Source organism: Pinus tabuliformis, chromosome 2_1 (assembly GCF_031772625.1).
Source record: "Pinus tabuliformis cultivar Carrire ecotype Pingquan chromosome 2_1, CPIR1, whole genome shotgun sequence".
NCBI classification, from domain to species: Eukaryota; Viridiplantae; Streptophyta; class Pinopsida; order Pinales; family Pinaceae; genus Pinus; species Pinus tabuliformis.
The window spans coordinates 487,662,622-487,682,156 of NC_142299.1; positions in this window are offsets into that span (position 1 = coordinate 487,662,622).

Consider the following 19,535-nt stretch of genomic DNA (forward strand, 5'->3'; position numbering starts at 1 on the left):
TTCTTGCTCCTTTTCTTCTTCCTCTTCACAATCTATGTAGAATAATTTCTTCTCATCACACTTATGACCTTTAGTGTATTTGCTATCACAACTGTAACAAAGCCCTTTTGCTCTTTTTTCTTCCAATTGTTGTGGTGTCCACCTTATAGGTTGTGGAAGACTAGGGGCAACAACACTTCCATCTTTATAGTTGTGAGTGATATGCTTCCTGGTTGCCATAATTTTGCTTTCCATTTTTCTTGCTAACCTGAATGCCTTCTCTAGTGAATCAAATTCCCAAGGCAAACATCATGTTGGATATTATCCTTTAAAGTCCCTATGAACACATCAATCCTATGCTCCTCTGGAATATTTTTTACCCTTATGTTCAATTTTTGGAACTCTTCAATGTGCTTCATTATTGAACCCTTTTGTTTGAGACTTATCAATTGGCTAAAAAGAGTGTTGATTTTTGTATCCTCATAATGTGCTGTCAATTCTTCCGTAAAAATTTCCCAAGTGATAATTTGTTTAAGAGAGCAAAGCAATTGATACCATACAAAATGATTTGTTTCCAAATATAAAGTTTAAATACGTACCTTTTGTGTGTTTTGCACATTATTGAGATCGAAAATTTGCTCCATCTGTAATATCCATGTTGCGGGATCCTTGCCATCAAACTTCCTCATATCGATTTTTGGAATATGGTGGGTCTTCAATCCAACATTAGATTCTATGAAATCATGATTAACCTTTCTTTTGTTTGCATCATGAGTTTCCTTTACTACCTTTTCACCATTAGTAAGTATTTCTTGTAGAAAATTTGTCAAATCTGTCTTCAAATCTGCCATGTCTATCTTCAAATCTGCCATGTCTCTCTTCATATCTGTCTTCAAATCTATCTTCAAATTGTCCATCTTAGCTTCCACGCCATTCATCTTAGCTTCCACACCCTTTATCTTAGATTCCATGCCATTTATCTTAGCTTCTGTTAGCTTTTGTGAGAGTGACATTTGTTGCACTTGGTCTTGTAACTTTGATATATCATGTGGCATTTCTTCCTCTTTTTTATGAGTCATGCTAGAGCTTTTAGGTTTCTTACTAGGTATTTGCATTTTCTTTCCTCGAGGCATCAGTTACCGATAATAATGCTCTACTATGCCCTTTGAATTCCTTCAAAATAATTTTTCAAACCAAGCTTAAACAAAAATTTAAAAAAATCTACACACCTTTTTTCACTTTGTAGGAGCTCGATATTGCCTCTGATGTATCTCTGTAATTTTGGATCATCCAGTTCTGAAATTGCGACCTGCAGTAGCCCTCTGTGTCCTCTTTCCAATGCCACCAATATGATCCAAATTGGATTCTCCAAGGAAGAGTTATGCCAAATCTCCCACAGTGACTTGATTATAGACTAGTTCAGTAGAGCGAACTTGTACGACATGCCACGTGTCCTTGTTTCAACCTTTGGCTCTAAAAAATATATACAAGAAACTATAGTCTGTCCTCTTTCTGTACCTTCTTACAAAACTTCAATCCGATGCTCAGAGAGAAAGTTATGACGATTTTCCCCAGGTCACCTGTTTGGAATGTAATTCAGGAGTCTGCAAAAAGACCAACTTCCTCAGATCATGTATCCACAAATATAGCGTGAAAAGCTCTGAAATTCGGAACCAAGGTTCAGTGCGATTTCATCTCAAATGGGTTGTTTTTTTTCACTTCTAAAACATCACAGAAAAAAAAAAGTTATAGCGAAAATTCCATGATGACCTATTTGGAGTAGCGAAACCCTAGAATCCAAAGCTCTGATACCAAATGTTATGAAACCAGCTCACAAAAAGATAGAAAAGATAGATCAATGCCTTAGAATTCAGCCTCTTCGACGGGGAAACCTCCTTTAAATTACACAAATCAATGATTCTTTGATGATTCAAATGACAAAACCTCCTTTCTATATATAGGAACCTAAGGAGTCACAATATAACCCAGCCGACCTAACAATAATAATATAAAGGCAAAAAAATAAAAATAGAGGGATTCTATGGGGCACAGTAATAACAATATGGGAACAATAGGGGCACAAGAATATTAATAAGGCATATAACTACAATAGTAATGGGGTAATCACTAGTATTATGGGGACCTAACACTTTAGGTCTTCTTTTTTCTAGTCACACGGATGGAGGCCTATGAGAGTGATTGAAACCTCCTAGTCGCTCCCAACCCTTCCTTATGCGAGCAACTGTGGAATTTTTCAGTGTTTTCTATGCCTGCGACTAGGGATGCTTTCTAGAGTGTCTCGGTCCCTAGGAGATCAATTTGACTCATCACTTATTCGAGCTGGGTGGGACTTATCACTTAGAATTTTTCATGACTTCTCATCATCTTGATCATCTACATTCATCCTGTTGGGACCTCTCTTCTACCTATTTATATTGGACTATTTGAGAGGGTAATCCTAGTTTTTGGAGAACCAAATTCTTAGTGAGCTAGAGATCTTGTGTCTATGTTATTATCTTGCTACTAGAGAGAGAGATTGTGAAGTTCTTGTTGCTTGAGTATTGCTCTTCATACTCATTTCTTTGTTATAGTGAGGAGACTCTGTCGAATCAAAGAGAGAAGGCTTTGAGGTGAAGGTATATGCTTGTAATTTGATTTTTTCATGATTAATAGAAACATGTGCTTCTTTCCTGTATCTATTTGTATTCATCATGTTTTATAGTTGTTTCTATGGTATTTTTTATCTAACGACCTTCCGAGGAAGGTCACTTGTTGTCTTCGTTTGTCTGTGGTTGTGTGTATGGATTGAGATCAGGTGCGAACAAGGTAGATCACTCGAGTGGAGCACATTAATCTGCACTAGAACCAAAATCCTTCCCCAATCTGCGAGGAGGCCAGGTGCACACATATTTCCTTGTAGTATATAAAACCGACTACTTGATGCATGTTTGATCATTTGGGTTGGGACACTATTGTATCTCTATTGGTCTTTCCTTTTGTTGTCTAGTGATTTGATTTGGACATTAGATCACATAGCAATAGCTCCTTGCGTGTGAATTTTACAAAGAACAGGCAAAGAAATTCAATTTCATACTATAATCTTGATTGAAATTCGATTTCACATTTTTTTTGAACATATAGTGTTAATCAACCAAAGGTAAGAAGTTTAATTATTTCATCTATAAAACATCAAACTATTTGCAATATAAAATATTTAAAACTCTACCCACCAATAATATATTTAATCAATAAAAATATATTAATGTCTTAAATTACAATCCAAAAGATTCACCATGATCCAACACAATCTAAAATGTTTAAAATATTACTTCCACCTTAAGAGCATCAACTTGGAGTTGATTGAAAGTATAATACTTCCTCTCCCTTAGGGTAAATCCAAATTCAAACTAAAAGGCTCCCACAAATACTACACAAGCAACAACTTGAGGAGGATTTATCTCAATAGGCATATTATTATACTGCTTATTGAACCTTTTTATGAATTCTGAAATATCCTCTTCTAGCTTCTTTCTTATAGCATTGAACTCTGTGAGGACATACTCATGATCTCTCTTTTCACCCCACTTTTGTGTGAAATAGTTTTTGAGTTCTTCCCAGGAGGTGATGGATGCATTGGGTAGGAATTTAAACTATTTTCTGGCTTCTGCATCAAGGGATTGCATAAAGAGTCTCAAGACCACATCTAGTTGTTCTACACTTAGATTCTCAACAAAATCATAGAAGGTTTCAATGTGTCTTTGTGCAGTGTTTTCATCCTCCCCATTGAACCTAGGAAAAATCTTTAGGTAGTCCTGAGGAATATCACTTAGGGGTTGAGGTAAATCAGGAGGGGCATATTTATTTAGTAAGAAACCCGGAACAACCATCTGGATTAATGGGGGAGGATTAAGATTTACAGGAGGAACATGGGCCAAAACCACATTGGTTAACTAGACTGAGAGTAGTGTGACTGAGTGTACAGTGGATATCGCTATTACTGAGGATAGATTTACCCTTTTCAATATCAGGAGGAGGATGAAATGGACTGAAAGGAGTTGTAACTGAGATTCTTTCTCTTTGATATCTGATTTGGGGGTACGATGCTCTAGCTCATCTTCTGCGAAGTATGTAAGGACCTTAGGAGTAAAATCTGACTAGTGGATGACAACGTGTTGGGAGATGGAGGAAGAAGCTTCAAAGAATGATTAGAAAGTAGCACAGATAGTAGGATTTTTCTCCTTCTAGACTCTCCTGAAAATTAATTTCTCTGGGTCAAATACAGAAGGGGTTTTCTGCTGAGAGGTATTTGAGCGAGTGTGAGTCTTTCTAAAAGCCAGAATGATAAATGATAATGAGATTTGTGGAGTCGCCAAGGTGATGAGGATGGAATCAGAACATCTCTTCTCACCTACAAAAAGAGTGCTTAACTTGTTGTATCCCAGGGGAAAAACCCTTCAATACATTCCCCGACAATGATGCCAAAAGATGTTATCGCTTGTAGAGACAGCCTCATATTGCTTACAAGTCCAGTGCCTAGTAACATCTATATTTTATGTGTCTAGTATGATTTTCAGGAAAACAGAGACATCATATACATTTTATACACATATGTAAATACATAAAATAAACAACATGGGTTGGTTCATTCATCCAAGGACATAAGCCATGTATTTCTGGTACTCTTTCACATATACAATTCATAGAAATATATGTATGAACTAGTGGAGGCCGAGCAGTTCATGGATCTACAATTTAATCAGCTTTAGTAGAGAAATGAAAGAGGAGAAGGAGATATAATAACATATCATATAGAGCTTGAAACCTCAAGAATTCTACATTTATCACATAGATCTTGGAGCATCAAGAGTTCTACACTTATCTGAGTTATAGGTAGACATAATGGACGAAGGAGAATTGGATGCAATGATTCATGGAGTGCAATTTAAAGATATAATCTCAAAGCTACATACAGGCATGTGCATTAACAAGTCAACACAAATGAATCTGTAAGAACGAATGAAACATTTATGGCAGCTACAATTACATGAAATCAGAGAGGAAACATGAACATAATGGAATTTAACAAAGAGATAACATACTATAGTACTCAAATGTAGGAATCGCAACCATTTCATTAATATTCTGAAAGATGCAAATCAAAAAGTCATACAGTCTCAGAAAGAACATGTAGTTATTCTTCAGAATTAAAAACCTTTTCTAAATGTTTCTTCCTCCCTTTTATAAAGAGAGGAAGAACATGGAAATTACAAAATATGTCGGGCCAGAGCTTCTAGCTGCCTGCATGACTAGCTGTCTCAACATGTAGGCTCTGTCACCCCCAATTATTACAACAGAAATATACTTTTCTTGAAAATAAAATAGAATAACAATAGCAATCATAAAACAATAAAACAAAATTAACAAGTGAAACTGAAATGATAGTCATGTAAAAATATCTCCACACCACTCTCTTTGCTGACCTCTAGTCCAAACACGTTTCTGCTACATTATGCCTCATGCTCTCTCGGGCAGTTCCTTGTTTCTTTCAGTCTTAACATCATTAATTCTTCACTTATAGGAGACGGGAGTGATCACCCATGATGGCCATAACAGATGCTGAATACATTTCCCAACTCATTCGTCCCTTCTTACATTCTTTATTAAGCCACGGAATTAATTGTGCCCCGTGATACAATCATACAAGTGTATCGGGGATCAAGAAGTTCGGGAACTTTATATTGAATGAGATTCATAAAGTTGCGATCACTGATTTCCTTTGGCCCCTTATGCCTTAGCCCCAGAGGCTTAGGTGAAAATTGCATGGTAGAAACTTAGGGACACAAGGCCTAAGCCTTCTGGACCTAAAAATTATTTAGCTGGGATGGGGGCCAATTCTTTGATATATTGCATTGTAACCAGTCCAAACCATAATACGTAGGACCATACTACATATGCGCCTGGGCCCCTTTTGCAATAACGGAGCTCGGAAATTAGGAATCTCTAATCCTTGCCTATGGTTACACCCTCCCAACTCTTCCAATTGCAATATGCGATTTGGTTTGGCCCATACGAAGGCTTTAACACATAAAAAACCTTTAACAATTTCTCTGCCCAACCATTGGTTTGATACATAAAGTGCACATAATCATGCAACCCACCTTATGCCACCTGCCCTCCTTGCTTTGGGCCCACGATATCAGGTGTTTCGTTATTAGCCCTTTGCGCTTAAAAACATTACAAAATAGGTGAGTTGGGAGATCTTTAGGCTCTTTATGGTTTAGCCCCTCTCTGCATTCCTTCTCATATGACCGGGGCAGTGACCTGGTGCTTAACCTTATATTGGAGATCAGCAGTCGAGACTTTTCTAATCCATGCCTCTCGTTGCACCCTCCTAACTCTTGCGATCGTGATATGCAATAAGCCGGGACCTCCAATCGCTGATTTGTGAGATGATGTCATACTTTTTTGCGTGTCACTCTCTGAGTGGTGACATGTGTCACCCTGTTTTGGCCCCTTATGACCCCAAAACATGCCAAATCTGCATGCCACATGTCCTCCATATTGCCACATCATGATGATGCCAGCTGCCATGTGGGTTTATCAGGACCAATAGTATTCCGCCATATGGCCTATTGGAGGAGAGAGAAAATGCCCATCCTTCTCTGGTTTTGCAACTAATTTCCTTTGTTAATCGCAGTCAGCCCTCCCTGGCGCTTTAACACTAGAGGCCTGAATCTCGGCGATTTTTAATGTTATCAGCCTTCAGTGGTTTCATGACATCATATTTGGTTGTACCCTCCAGTACTTGCAATCGCCAATATCTCGATTCAACTGAACCTCCAATTGCCTACTCATATGTCACTGCCAAGACCTCCAACCACCGATAGACTATGTGATGTGGACGTTTGATCGTCGATTGTCGATATCGGCGATCGTTGATTGCAAGTTCGGTGTGCCCTCTCCTGTTGATGCTCTGTCAAAACTCAATTGTGATCTGCGATATGACTATGACCTCTGATGCACGAGCCCGCCAATATAGAACCTCCGATTTGCAATTTGTGATATCGGCGATTGCTGATCTTAGATTTCACTATCTTCCCCTTGGTCCCTTTCTCTTTGTTTTCTGGCTTTGAAAGGGTAGCTTCAATCTGCTCTAATTTCTGATCTAGGAGTCCATTTTTGGACTTCCACATAGTGTTGGAAATCATATTCCGTGCACTATCCATTGGAGTGGGTCCAATTTAGATTTACCAGATTTTGTGGCCTGGAATATGGCTTCAAAATTCTTAGTTATTTCGCCATATTTGTACAACTGGAACTCTTTTTTCTTAGAAGGTGACAACACCCTCAACATGTGGGCTGAGACAGGAAAATTCCTCAAGGTATGGTGAATAAATCATGAGGCATCCAAGCTTGTTTTGGTTTGTGATCTCTTCACTGGTTTTGGCGAGATCACAGCAGTTTGAGGGTGGAGGTGGTTTAACATTTGGATTCCCTTGGTTGTTTATGTCTTGGTTTATCTCATCAGATCCTACATTCATGCTTGGAATATGTCATGGGGGTGATTGTCTGAAAGAAAGATATGGTTCAACGTAATCTATGGTCGGGTGGTATGTGGAAGTCCTCAACTTGGTTGGATTTTGCATACATTAATAGGAGCTAATTTTCTATTCTATTCTATGGGAATTTGTACCTATTATTATGTTGCTTTAATGGTTGCTCTGTCATGGTTAATAATCTGGTTATATGTTGGTTATAATCTTGATATAGGATGTGCTCTAGCTATGGATTTTGTTATGCTTTGATAAGTTAATGAATGGTTTATGAATGCATAGGCTAATAAGTGTTGTTGCATCTACTTGAGAAGGAATTAGACCTTCTTGGTGGTTTTCAATTAAATTACATAGATTTACACTCAGATATGCATTCATGATCTGTAACTCATATGTTTACCATATGTTTAATGAAATTCCTAGTGTATTCTAAATAGTCTAGGTTAATTTTCTGATTCAAGTTTGAATGATTAACATTGTCGTCATGTTAAACATGATTCTAAAAAGTTATAGGAAGTTTTGGGTAGTGGTCTGGAGGCTAGCCTAGAAAAATGGCTCAGATCTCGAGACCGTAGGCACAAAACGGATGATCTAAGGTCATAACCGCATGAAACTAGGCTTATGAGGGCGGTTGGAGCCTCATAACCACATGGAGGCAATGTCAAGGAAACCTTTATAGGTCTAGGTCAGATAAAAAGGGTTCCAACTTAAGGATTGATCACCTGGAGTGGTCGTTAAGCCTCTGAGTAATATGTGGTTCCTAAGGGAGGTCAGTAGGTTCCAGTTGTAGGCCCCACTTCCTTAACTGGAACTAGGAGATCGAGTCATGTCATAGTGACAGGTTATTTCACATTTACCCGGGAGGGCTTGTAAAAGTGGGTAAATGTGGGGTGGTGTGTTACACTGGAGACATTAAAGAAGCACCAACTACTAGAAAATCTTAAGAAGTGTGATCTTGCATAACATTCTTTGGTGTATTTGGGGTATGTGATAGGTGGAGGAGAGGTGAATATAAATATTTACAAGATGGAGGCCATCATGAAATGGCCAGTGCCTCGTTTTCAGTGGTAGCAACACCACTCCATGCCATAACAACAAATGGAAAGAGTTTCCAGTGGGGAAAGGGTCAACAGAGGGATTTCAAGGAGCTAAAGAAGAAGATTAATCAAGCACCATTTTTGGCATTACCAAACTTGCAACAACCCTTTTAATTGGAGATAGATGTGAGTGGGAGCATTCTTGATGCGGAGAGGAAGGCTTGTATGTTACCATTCTAACATATTTCATGGGGAAATTCCTAACTAACTTACCTATGACATGGAGCTCTATGCCCTAGTGCAGTTGTGAAGAAGTGGAACAATATCTAATGTGAAAGGATATAGTAATTCACACATATCACCAATCACTACAATATTTGCAGGCCCAAGGTAAGCTATAACAGACCATACATTACAAGTGGATGGGGTTTCTTCAATAATTCGTTTGGTAATCAAGTACAAGAAGGGAAACACAAACAAGTTGGTTGATATGCTTTCAAGGCCACCCACATAAAATATCACAACTTTGGGAACTATTACACACATGTATCCATTCACCCATGATGCATACAGAGAGGCATATTCAGAGGATGAGGACTTCAAGGAGTTGTTTCAACAGTTGCAGAGTTAGATTCATGTGCAGAATAGTGACAACATTGTTGAATATTATATCTAGAATGGGTCACTCTACAAATTGGATAAGCTATGTGTTCCTAAAGGTTAGCAATTGCAGTTGATTAGAGAGGCTCACACCTCCAAAGTTTCAGGGCACTTTCATGCAGGGAAGACATTGGCCAACTTGTAAAGGTATGCGTATTGGCTGAAGATGCAAGAGCATGTAGCTAGGTTCATAGGAGGATGCATGCTTTGTTGTACCAATAAGCATAGAAACATGAAACAAGGTCTACATCATCCCTTACTAGTACCCTCTCATCCTTGGGAAAGTATTTCCATGGACTTTTTGGGAGGTTTACCAAAAATTAGGAAGGGACATGGCTACCTATTCATGGTAGTTGACATGTTCAACAAGATGCATGTTTTGATGCATTGTAGAAAGACCATCAATGTGAAAGAAGCAAAAATAATGTTCTTTGGACAAGTTTGGGTGCATTTTGGGATACCAAGGAGCATAGTTTTATACAAGAATACAAGATTTATCAGTGCATTCTAGACTACATTGTGGGAGAAGATGGACAGAAAGTTGAAGAGATCTACAACAATCCACCCACAAACAGATGGAAAAACATAAGTAGTCAACAAGATTTTGATTAATCTTATCAGGGGATACAACCAGAAGAATCTAAAGAACTGGGGTGAAAATATGGTATATATACAACATTCTTACAATAGAAAAATCCATAGTTCTACAGAAAATTCCCCATTTCAAACCTATTTCCGATTTTCTCCTTCACCTTTGGACATTGTATATGGACATCAAGGAGGAGTGAGGGAAGATCTTATAGGATACACCTTGAGGGCTAATTTTTTTATAGATAATATCAGGAGATCCATCTATAGGTACAAGAGGCACTGCAAAAGTCACAGAAGAAATATAAGTCTAGGCATGATCAACATAGAATAAATAAATTGTTCAAGGTGGGAGACAGAGTATAGCTACAATTGAACAAGGAGAGGCTACAAGGGCTTGATAAGAAAATCAAGGCTCTAAGGTATGGTCCCTTTGAGATAATAGAAAAGGTGGGTGATAAAGTTGTTGAATTTCCACGATCTTGGGTCTAGGTTAGAATCTTAGAATCTCTGACGCTACTAAACCAAGAATATCAACAAGAACTACTTTGCACAGTGTAAAATATAAAGAAGTGAATCACATGTACACAAGTATACACCGTTTTTAAAAAATTGTACAATAATGTACAACCCCAATCTTCATTATATTAAACCAAATATAAATAATATAACCATCTATGGCATAAAAGATACAATGACAAACTTTGTTGTATCTTCTTTGTCGTATCTTATACTGCAGTCCTTCACACCTGTACTGCTCACTAATTTCCCCTTATTCCCTCAAAATAAAACACATAGAGACTCTGGGAGGGCTTCCACCTAACACTATTTCATGTCACTTATGTAGCATGTACACGGGATGATCTAATTTTCTCTCTGGGTAAGCCTAATTCCCGAGCTCCAATCTGCCAGGCTAGCAGTCACCTTTATCCATCAAGGTGTTGCACTTCAACACAAATATTCACCCAACCTTCAACTCCTCTTCGTCACTTCAAGATAGCTTGTCTAGGGATGCTTTGGGTAGCCAACACACTACCCTCTACCAGATCAATGGCACCCAATACTACACTGCAAGATCTACACCAATGAAGGCTCACAATCACCCAATCACACCTCCAAATTGGCTCCCATAGGCTGCCCAACACTCTGATCCAAATCTCACACAAAATAACATATCCAACACCTCAAAAACACATCTCAACTCACTATTTGAGGTCCTCTTTAACTTCTGCAATTCTAGATTTGGTTAGGGCACAACACATAGTCCCAACATCCCTCACAAAACTGTTGCAACAATCATCCTTTTGTTGCGAATTCCCTTCTCAAGAAAGATTCAATCCCCATGCTCCCTGTTCTCTGCTAAAAAATCCTTGAATAGGCCTTATGGCCCTCCTGCCTTGCCTGAAACAGGCCTGTGGTGGCTCTAGGGCATGCGACTTACAATAAACAGGGATTTCCACCCTCAAACAACCCTCAAACAACTTATTCTTGCTAAGGCCTTCTAGCACAGCTATGTGACTCCCTCTTTAGCTCTTGGTCACCTTGAGACAACCTTCAAATAGTCCTATAAAACCAAGCTGGTGTGCCCTCAACGCTATGACCCAGAACAAAGTTATTTCCTTCTCCAATGAGCTTCTTTATTATGGAAGTGTTTCACAATGGATGCTTCTAAGTCCTCCACTCCACCTTGTATATATACCATACAGAAGGGATCCTCTAACGTCATGATTAGGGGCTTCTACAACTTTCAGGTCATGTTACACCAGCCAACCTTGATGCACATGTGTAAACCCCATAATATATCTTCAAAAATTCATATCTCCACTTCTACAACTCGAAATTTGATGATTCTCAAAGTGTTGGATTCTCCTTTCTGCCCTCTATCATCTCATGCCATCACATGTAGAAATTTGCTCATGGAAATGCCTAAAACACAATTTGGTGTAAAACCCCATACTTGGGTTCCAAGCCCAAAAGTGACCCTTGTGTCACTTTCTCCTCCAATCCCCGAACCCTAGGGGTTCAACTACCTCCCAAGCCACACAAATCAACAATCCCTCTTAGCAAGGGAGGTACTTACAAGATTAGGAAGTAACTCATCATCATCATTACTACTCACAACACTTGCCCAATTATTGGCACTCACAATCACAACAATCCCTATTCTGTGAACTATGACTCTCTCAGAAGTGTCATTGTCATCATTGGAAGCACCCTGCTTCATCTTCTTCTCCTGTATCGCTTTCCAATCTCTCCATGATTCCTTCTTGGCATTGAAAAAGTGTAACTAGGTTTGATCTTCATAATAACATGTAATTATGATTTTATGTAATGAGATGCAAATAAGAAAAACGAAATTATTATATTGACTTGCTTCATGAGTTTCATGAGCAAGGGATTTTGTTTTTGAGTCAAGACTCGCGTTGAGAGTCTTTAGGGTTTATCCATCTAGTAATAGAAGATTCATTGTCATGTAAATGAATTCATGTTACACTTTGTAAAAAGGTGAATATTGTCTGTGGAAAGTATCCTCCAAGAACTTTTCACCAAGCCTCTTCAAGTCAGCTTATAAACAATAAAGAAGATGTAAAATGAAGTTGGCCTAAACTCTAGCTATAAAGTCAGCCTAAAGGTCAAGAGAAGAAAGGTATAAATAGCCGTACTCAGCCTCATTTGGAGACATACAATTCAAACAAGCATTCGATCTAATATTGACTATAAAAGTACAAAGAAAAGGCAGAATAAAGACACAAAGAGAGGGCCAAAAGGAGTGCGAATAAGGAGAAGAAAAATGAAGTCTGAAGTTTATTTTGGGTAGTGCGAAGTCTGGGCAATGGAAGTTCTTTTGGTCGGTGTGAAGTTAGGGCAGTAAAATTTCTTCTAGGACAACAAGAGAAATACTCTTCTAAGGGATCAAAGTAGAGACCGAGTTTCTCTCTACAAGACCTAGAGATTGAGATTCTCTAGGGAAGCAGTGTAGGTGTAGTGTAAGGAATAGGGACCAATAGAGACTGAGTTTCTCTTGAAAGAGCCAAGAAGGAGTAGTTCTAGAGCAAGAAGAAAAGGCAAAGGAAGGAAGAGGCAGAGCATCAAGGTGGGTGACAAGGTTCTTAGAAGGGTACTATAGTCAAGGGTTCATGTCATGGTCTTGGTACTTATCAATTGAAGATCTAGAAGAAGATTGGTTTTTCCTCTCAAGAGTTGAGAGGTTTTGGCCCTAGCTGAAGAAGCCTATATATTGTGTCACTTGTCTTTATTTATTTTGGTAATTGTCTTGATCAAGAGAACACACTAATAAGCTAACAAAGAAAATATCATAAGATAAGAAGTACAAGAATATCAGAAGAAATTATCAAGTAGATAAATTGTTAATATTGGATGCCCTAGATTTCTCAACATGGTATCAGAGCTTAGGTACTCAAGAAAAGAATGGGAAATCAAAGCGAGATGATGCACAAGAACCGATCTTCAAAGAAGGCAACAAATCAACTCAAAGGTTATCAACAAGATCAAGGTCTACATCATACAAACCCTAGATTGAAGAAGGAAACAATAAGAGAAACCAAAACCCTAGAAGTACTCCATATATCATCACAATCATAAAAGGAAGTGCAAGCTCTTTAAATCTAAGAAAGATTGATTCACATTCAATCCTCTCTCTATTGAAATAGAAATTTCATAGATGGAAGTCCTCCCTCACTAACACCAAAATATTTGAAGCTAGAATCAACAAGTTCATCATCAAGTTGAGGATTTGATATTAAAAAGTAAGTACCTCCTATTATAATACAATCTAGTAAAAACTAACTTCATGTTTTAAGGAATATCAAAAGCTGGTTGCGATATCAAACTTCCTTGTTTGGAAAAGAAGGATAGACATTTTCCTCGAAGTAAATGAAGTCATTGATCATGTCCATGGGAAGGTCTCCAAGCCATCCAAAGAACAAGCATTATTTAAATACATGGAAAGGTATCTCAAGGCTTAAAATATACTCAAGGATTCCATCAAAGATTCACTTATTTCCTATGTAGCCAAGCTAGAGACATCTAAATAAATATATAATAATTTGGGAGAAATTTTATCTAGAAGCACAATATAAAATATCTTATCGCTTAGATATTTTATTCATAAGTTGAAAGTATCAAAGGATGAAGGGATATCATCATGCCTCTCTAAGGCATCTCAAATAAAAGGACAATTGAAGGATTTGGGTGAGATAGTATTTGCTAACAAAATAATATCCACTATTCTAAATGCATTAAGTGATGAACAAGGTAACCTCATTACAACTAGGGAAGAGGAAGTTATCCCATTCATCAGGTTATGGTCTCTCTACAAGGTAGAAGAAGATAGGATGAAGAATGAAAGATTAGATAGAAGGAAACAATTAGTGTCAAGACGAAAAGAAAAATTTGGAAATTTTGGTACTCCAAAGAAGAAAAAGAAGAACATGGCTAAAGAAAAGACTGTCCTAATCACAAGAGGGACGGGGAAGAAGAAAAAATATGACAAAGATGATCTTCTTCATTAAAAGGTTCCTTTCACTTGTAAGTTGTAGATAAGAAACAATGTAAGTCAAATAGGATGCATCATATCAAAAAGAATCATCGTGATATAAGAATTAAAAGTAAGAGCTCATGACATGAAAAGAAGAAAGTATGTTTGGTAAAGATCCTACTGACTACAAAGAATAGGAAGCTCTTAGGAAACCTAATTAATACTTATAAAATCAAAATTCATCATCGATTGGGTTCATCATAGAAGAAAATATTTTCTGCGTGAGGATATGAAACATCCTCGAATAGAATTCTCATCAAAAGATTCACCGATGTAGAAAGGAAGGAAAGTTTTTTCATCAAGAATTCAAAATCGTGGGATTCAAAGGATGATGGTATGATGACATGTAAGGAAAGTAAGTTTGCAGGACAAAGTCCTTTCGAATGAAGTTGCTACAGGAAGTATGAAAGATGAGGTATGTATGCTCACATAGGTTATTATGAAAAAGGTCATGTCATATGGTTTTAGTTAACTTGAATCACTATTTCCATCCTAGAAATATGTTCAAGAGAAGAAAGGATCTCCTCCTTTGAAATATTGCAGTAAAGCATAAGTCACACTAGATGAAATCAACATAATATGTTCTCATATGAATTGTGAGAAAGATTATTACAATCAATAAATTATGATTGGAAGCTCCTAGGAATGAAGTATGTGACAAAATATAGGAAGAGATTGTGATAATATTTAAAAAAGGAAGAAGGCATTCAACATCCAAAGTCCAAGAAGATTTGACTAGAAGATGTCCTGGAAGGATGTAAAGACTGATGGAAGTCGGGAAAAGATAGAGACCCTTGACAAAGAATATCAGTGGGATATGTGTCAATTTTCATGTAGAATGTTGATACTTACAAGAAGATGTCATGATGAAAAGATCATCACAAAGGTAATTCTGATTTGAAATAATTGATTATGTTTGAACTAACATCTAGTTGGGCTTATGTAGAAATGTCGAAGGGAAGATCTGTGAATGACTTCAAAACAAAAAATATAAAAGGATATAATGTACCTCTGAAGATATGGCATGAAGCAAATCCAAATAGAAAATATGATAGATCACTTTCTGATGAGTTGAGGTCATGAATAAATCATGAATACAAGTGATGAATGATTTGTGCCCTATATATAGAAGTTCCCAAAAGATGAAGACTCCTTATCGTAGAAGAAATTCATGGCATCGAAGAAAGGATCTCTTCATGCAACTGATTGTTTTAAGATCTCCACATGAAGAGCTGCAACAAGTCCCTGGTTAAGAGGGAGCCTGAAAAATAAGTTTCTTACTTGGAAGAAACTTGGAAATCCCTATGATGGAAGCTTAGGTACATTCCTCTATAATAGGAATGAGTACATTCCTTTAATAGAACAAAACCTCATGGTATAAAAAGGAGTGATAGACGCATTGTTCTGTTCTTCACCTGAGAAGACAGAATGGAGGATTGTGTAATCATTTGGCATCCAATTCTCTTAAGGGATGAGATAGGGCATCCCATGAACGAGTAGTCATGGAGGATCGATATTATTTTGGGACTGGGGAGTCCAAGAAAATAATAGTCCTTATGGAGCATATCCTGAGTGAAACCGAGTGGGGTATGTTCCTAGAGAGACAATAATGAGTATGTCTATAAATCATTGGTCTTGCCAGCATTGTGCTTTCATCTTGGGGAGAGATAGAGTTGTTAGTCAAGGCCTTTCTATATAACAATGTTGGTTGGTATGATGCTATACAAATGAGTTACAAATTTGAATTCTTCTTTTGACGGATTCTTCAAATTTAGAAAGTCTAAGATACCATTATGAATAACACCCTAGTTAAGAGGGAATGTTGAAAAATCGTAACTAGGTTCAACCTTCATAATGACATGTAATTATGATTTTATGTAATGAGATGTAAATAAGAAAAATGAAATTATTATATTGACTTGCTTCATGGGTTTCATGAGCAAGGGATTTTGTTTTTGAGTCAAGACTCCCATTGAGAGTCTTTAGGGTTTATTCATCTAGTCATAAAAGAGTCATTGTCATGTAAATGAAGTCATGTTACACTTTGTAAAAAGGTCAATATTGTCTATGTAAAGTATCCTCCAATAAATTGTCACCAAACCTCTTCAATTTGGCCTAAAAAAAATAAAGAAGTTGTTAGACGAAGTTGGCTTAAAATCCAGCTGTCAAGTCAGCCTAAAGGTGAAGAGAAGAAGGGTATAAATATCCCCACTTAGCCTCATTTGGAGACATAAAATTCAGACAAGCATTCGTTCTAATCTTGACTAGAAAAGTACGAAGAGAAGGCAGAAGAAAGACACAAAGAGAGGGATAAAAGAAGTGTGAAGAAGGAGCAACAAAGTGAAGTGTGAATTTTCTTCTAGGTATAGTGAAGTTTTTTCTAGGAAGTGTGAAGTCTGGGCAACGAAAATTCTTCTCAGTAGTGTGAAATTAGGGCTGTGAAATTTCTTCTGTGATAGCAAGAGAGAGACTCTTCTAAGTAATCAAATTCGAGACTGAGTTTCTCTCTAAAATACCTAGAGATCGATAGTCTCTAGGGAAGAAGTGTAGGTGCAGTGTAAGGAATAGAGACTAAGTTTCTCTATAAGGAGTTGAGAAGGAGCAATTCTAGAGCAAGAAGAAAAGGCAAAGGAAGGAAGAGGCATAGCATCAAGGTGGGTGATAAGGTTCTTGGAAGGATACTATAATCAAGGGTCTGTGTCCTAGTCTTGGTACTTATCAATTGAAGATCTAGAAGAATAATTTTGATAAGGTTTTCCTCTCAAGAGGTGAGAGGTTTTGGCCCTGGCTGAAGAACCCTATATATTGTGTCACTTGTCTTTATTTATTTTGGTAGTTGTCTTGATGAAGAGAGCACACTAATAATCTAACAAATAAAATATCATAAGATAAGAAGTACAAGCATATCACAAGAAATTATCAAGCAGAGAAATTGTTAATATTGGATGTTCTAGATTTCTCAACACTTGGCAGTTATAGGAGAACCCTTGCTCCCCACTGACCACACGTTCTTCTTGGGCTAAAATGTCTCCCTCTAAACCTGTAGGCTCCCTCTTGAACTTGACTCCCTTTGAGTCTCTGAAATCTGGACCTTCTTCTCGGGAACATGTACCTACTCCTCTAAAGCCTGCACCTGCACTTGCTTCTCTGGAACTTGCACTTCCTCCACCTGCTTCTCATGATCCATAGGTTTTACTGCAGCCTATATGGACCATGCTCTCTAACTCCAAGAACGATACCAATGGAGCTAGAGCCTCTAGGCCTAAGTCTTGCCTTCCCATCCTGGAACAAGACCTCAAAACCCTTCCTCTCAATCATCGAGATAGAAATCATTTTATATCTGAGTCCTGGTACAAACAATACATCTTGGAAGCGCATCACATGTCCTGTCTCCTTCTCGAATGGCACAACACCTGATCCTTGGATCTCCAACTGACTCTTGTCACCCAACACCATGTGAAACTTTGAGTCCCATTTAACTAGAGTCTCAAAAACCTCCTATGACCATGTCATATGTTTCTTTGCACCATTTTCCACGTACCAACCATCCTCATCATCAATACCCTGGGAGAAATGAGAGATCATAGAAAAGTCCTCCTCCTCCAATTTCCTGGCGAGATCATTTATCTCAGCAAAAGTGGAAACACCGACGAACTTCTTTCCTTTCTTCTTCTCATCGTCTCCTTTCTTCTTCATTGGACATCTTGATGAAAAATGACCCATCTCACCATAGTTGAAACACTTGACCTTACTCAAGTCCTTCTTTTGATTACCCTTCATTCACACTACGAGTGTCATGTCATCATCGAAAGTATTCTTCTTTGGATGAAGTTCCTTGTCTCGCAACTCTTCTTGCATGAATTATTCCCATAATTGGTTCCAGTCTGGCAACTTCTCTCTCATAGCAATTCCTTTAATGAAGGGATTCCATTCCTCGGTGAACCCTTTCAAGACAATCCTCACCATATCTCCATCTGAAATAGTCACACCAACAGCAGCAAGCTCATCTTTGACTTGAGACAATCTTGTCAGATATGAAGTCGCTCCTTTACACTTTATCATCTTGGTGGACTTCAACTTATCCTCCAATACCAATAATTGGTTCTCGTTCTTGTTCTGGAACAAATTCCGAAGAGCCATCCACATCTCATGTGCGGTGTTCTTCCTGGAAAAATTAGGCATTAGGGCATCCTTCATGCCATCTAGGATTATCAATATCGCCCTCATATCCAAATCTTCGTACACTTCCAACTCCTTTGGATCAGTCGACTTCTTGATGGCTTTCTTGGAAAACTCCCAGATTTTGTTGACCTGCAAGACCAACTTGATCCTTGCCTTCCATGGATTACAGTTGGACAACCCCTCCAACCTATCCTCATATAGGCTACCAATTTTCAACTTCGACATTGTCGCCTACAATGTAGCCAACTCCCTCTTAGGCTTTACTTCATTGTGCATAACTTTAATTCACTGACTTCCAAAGTAGCTCAAACATGCTTTGATACCATGTTGAATTTCCACGATCTTGGGTCTAGGTTAGAATCTTAGAATCTATGACGCTACCAAACCAAGAATCTCAACAAGACCTACTTTGCACAGTGGAAAATATAAAGTAGTAAATCACATGTACATTAGTATACACAATTTTTAATAAATTTTAAAATAATATACAACCCCAATCTTCGTTATATTAAACCAAATATGAATAATACAATAGCCTATGGTATACAAGATACAATGACAAAATTTGTTGCAGATTCTTTGTCATATATTGTCCTGCTAGTCCTTTGCACCTGTACTTCTCACTAGATGCGGCTTAGTCCTTCAAAGAAAAACACATCGAGACTCCAGCAGAGCTTCAACCTAACATTGTTGCATGTCACTTCTATAGAATTTACATAGGCTGATCTAATTTTCTCTCTGGTTAGGCCTAATTCCAAAGCTCCAATCGAACAGGATAACAATCACCTTTGTCCATCAAGGTGCTTCACTTCAGCACCAATATTCACCCAACCTTTATCTCCTCTTCGTCACTTCAAGATAGCTTGTCTAGGGATGCTTTGGGTAGCCAACACACTTCCCTCCACCAGATCAATGGCACCCAATAGTACACTGCAAGATCTGCACTGATGAAGGATCACGATCACCCAATCACACCTC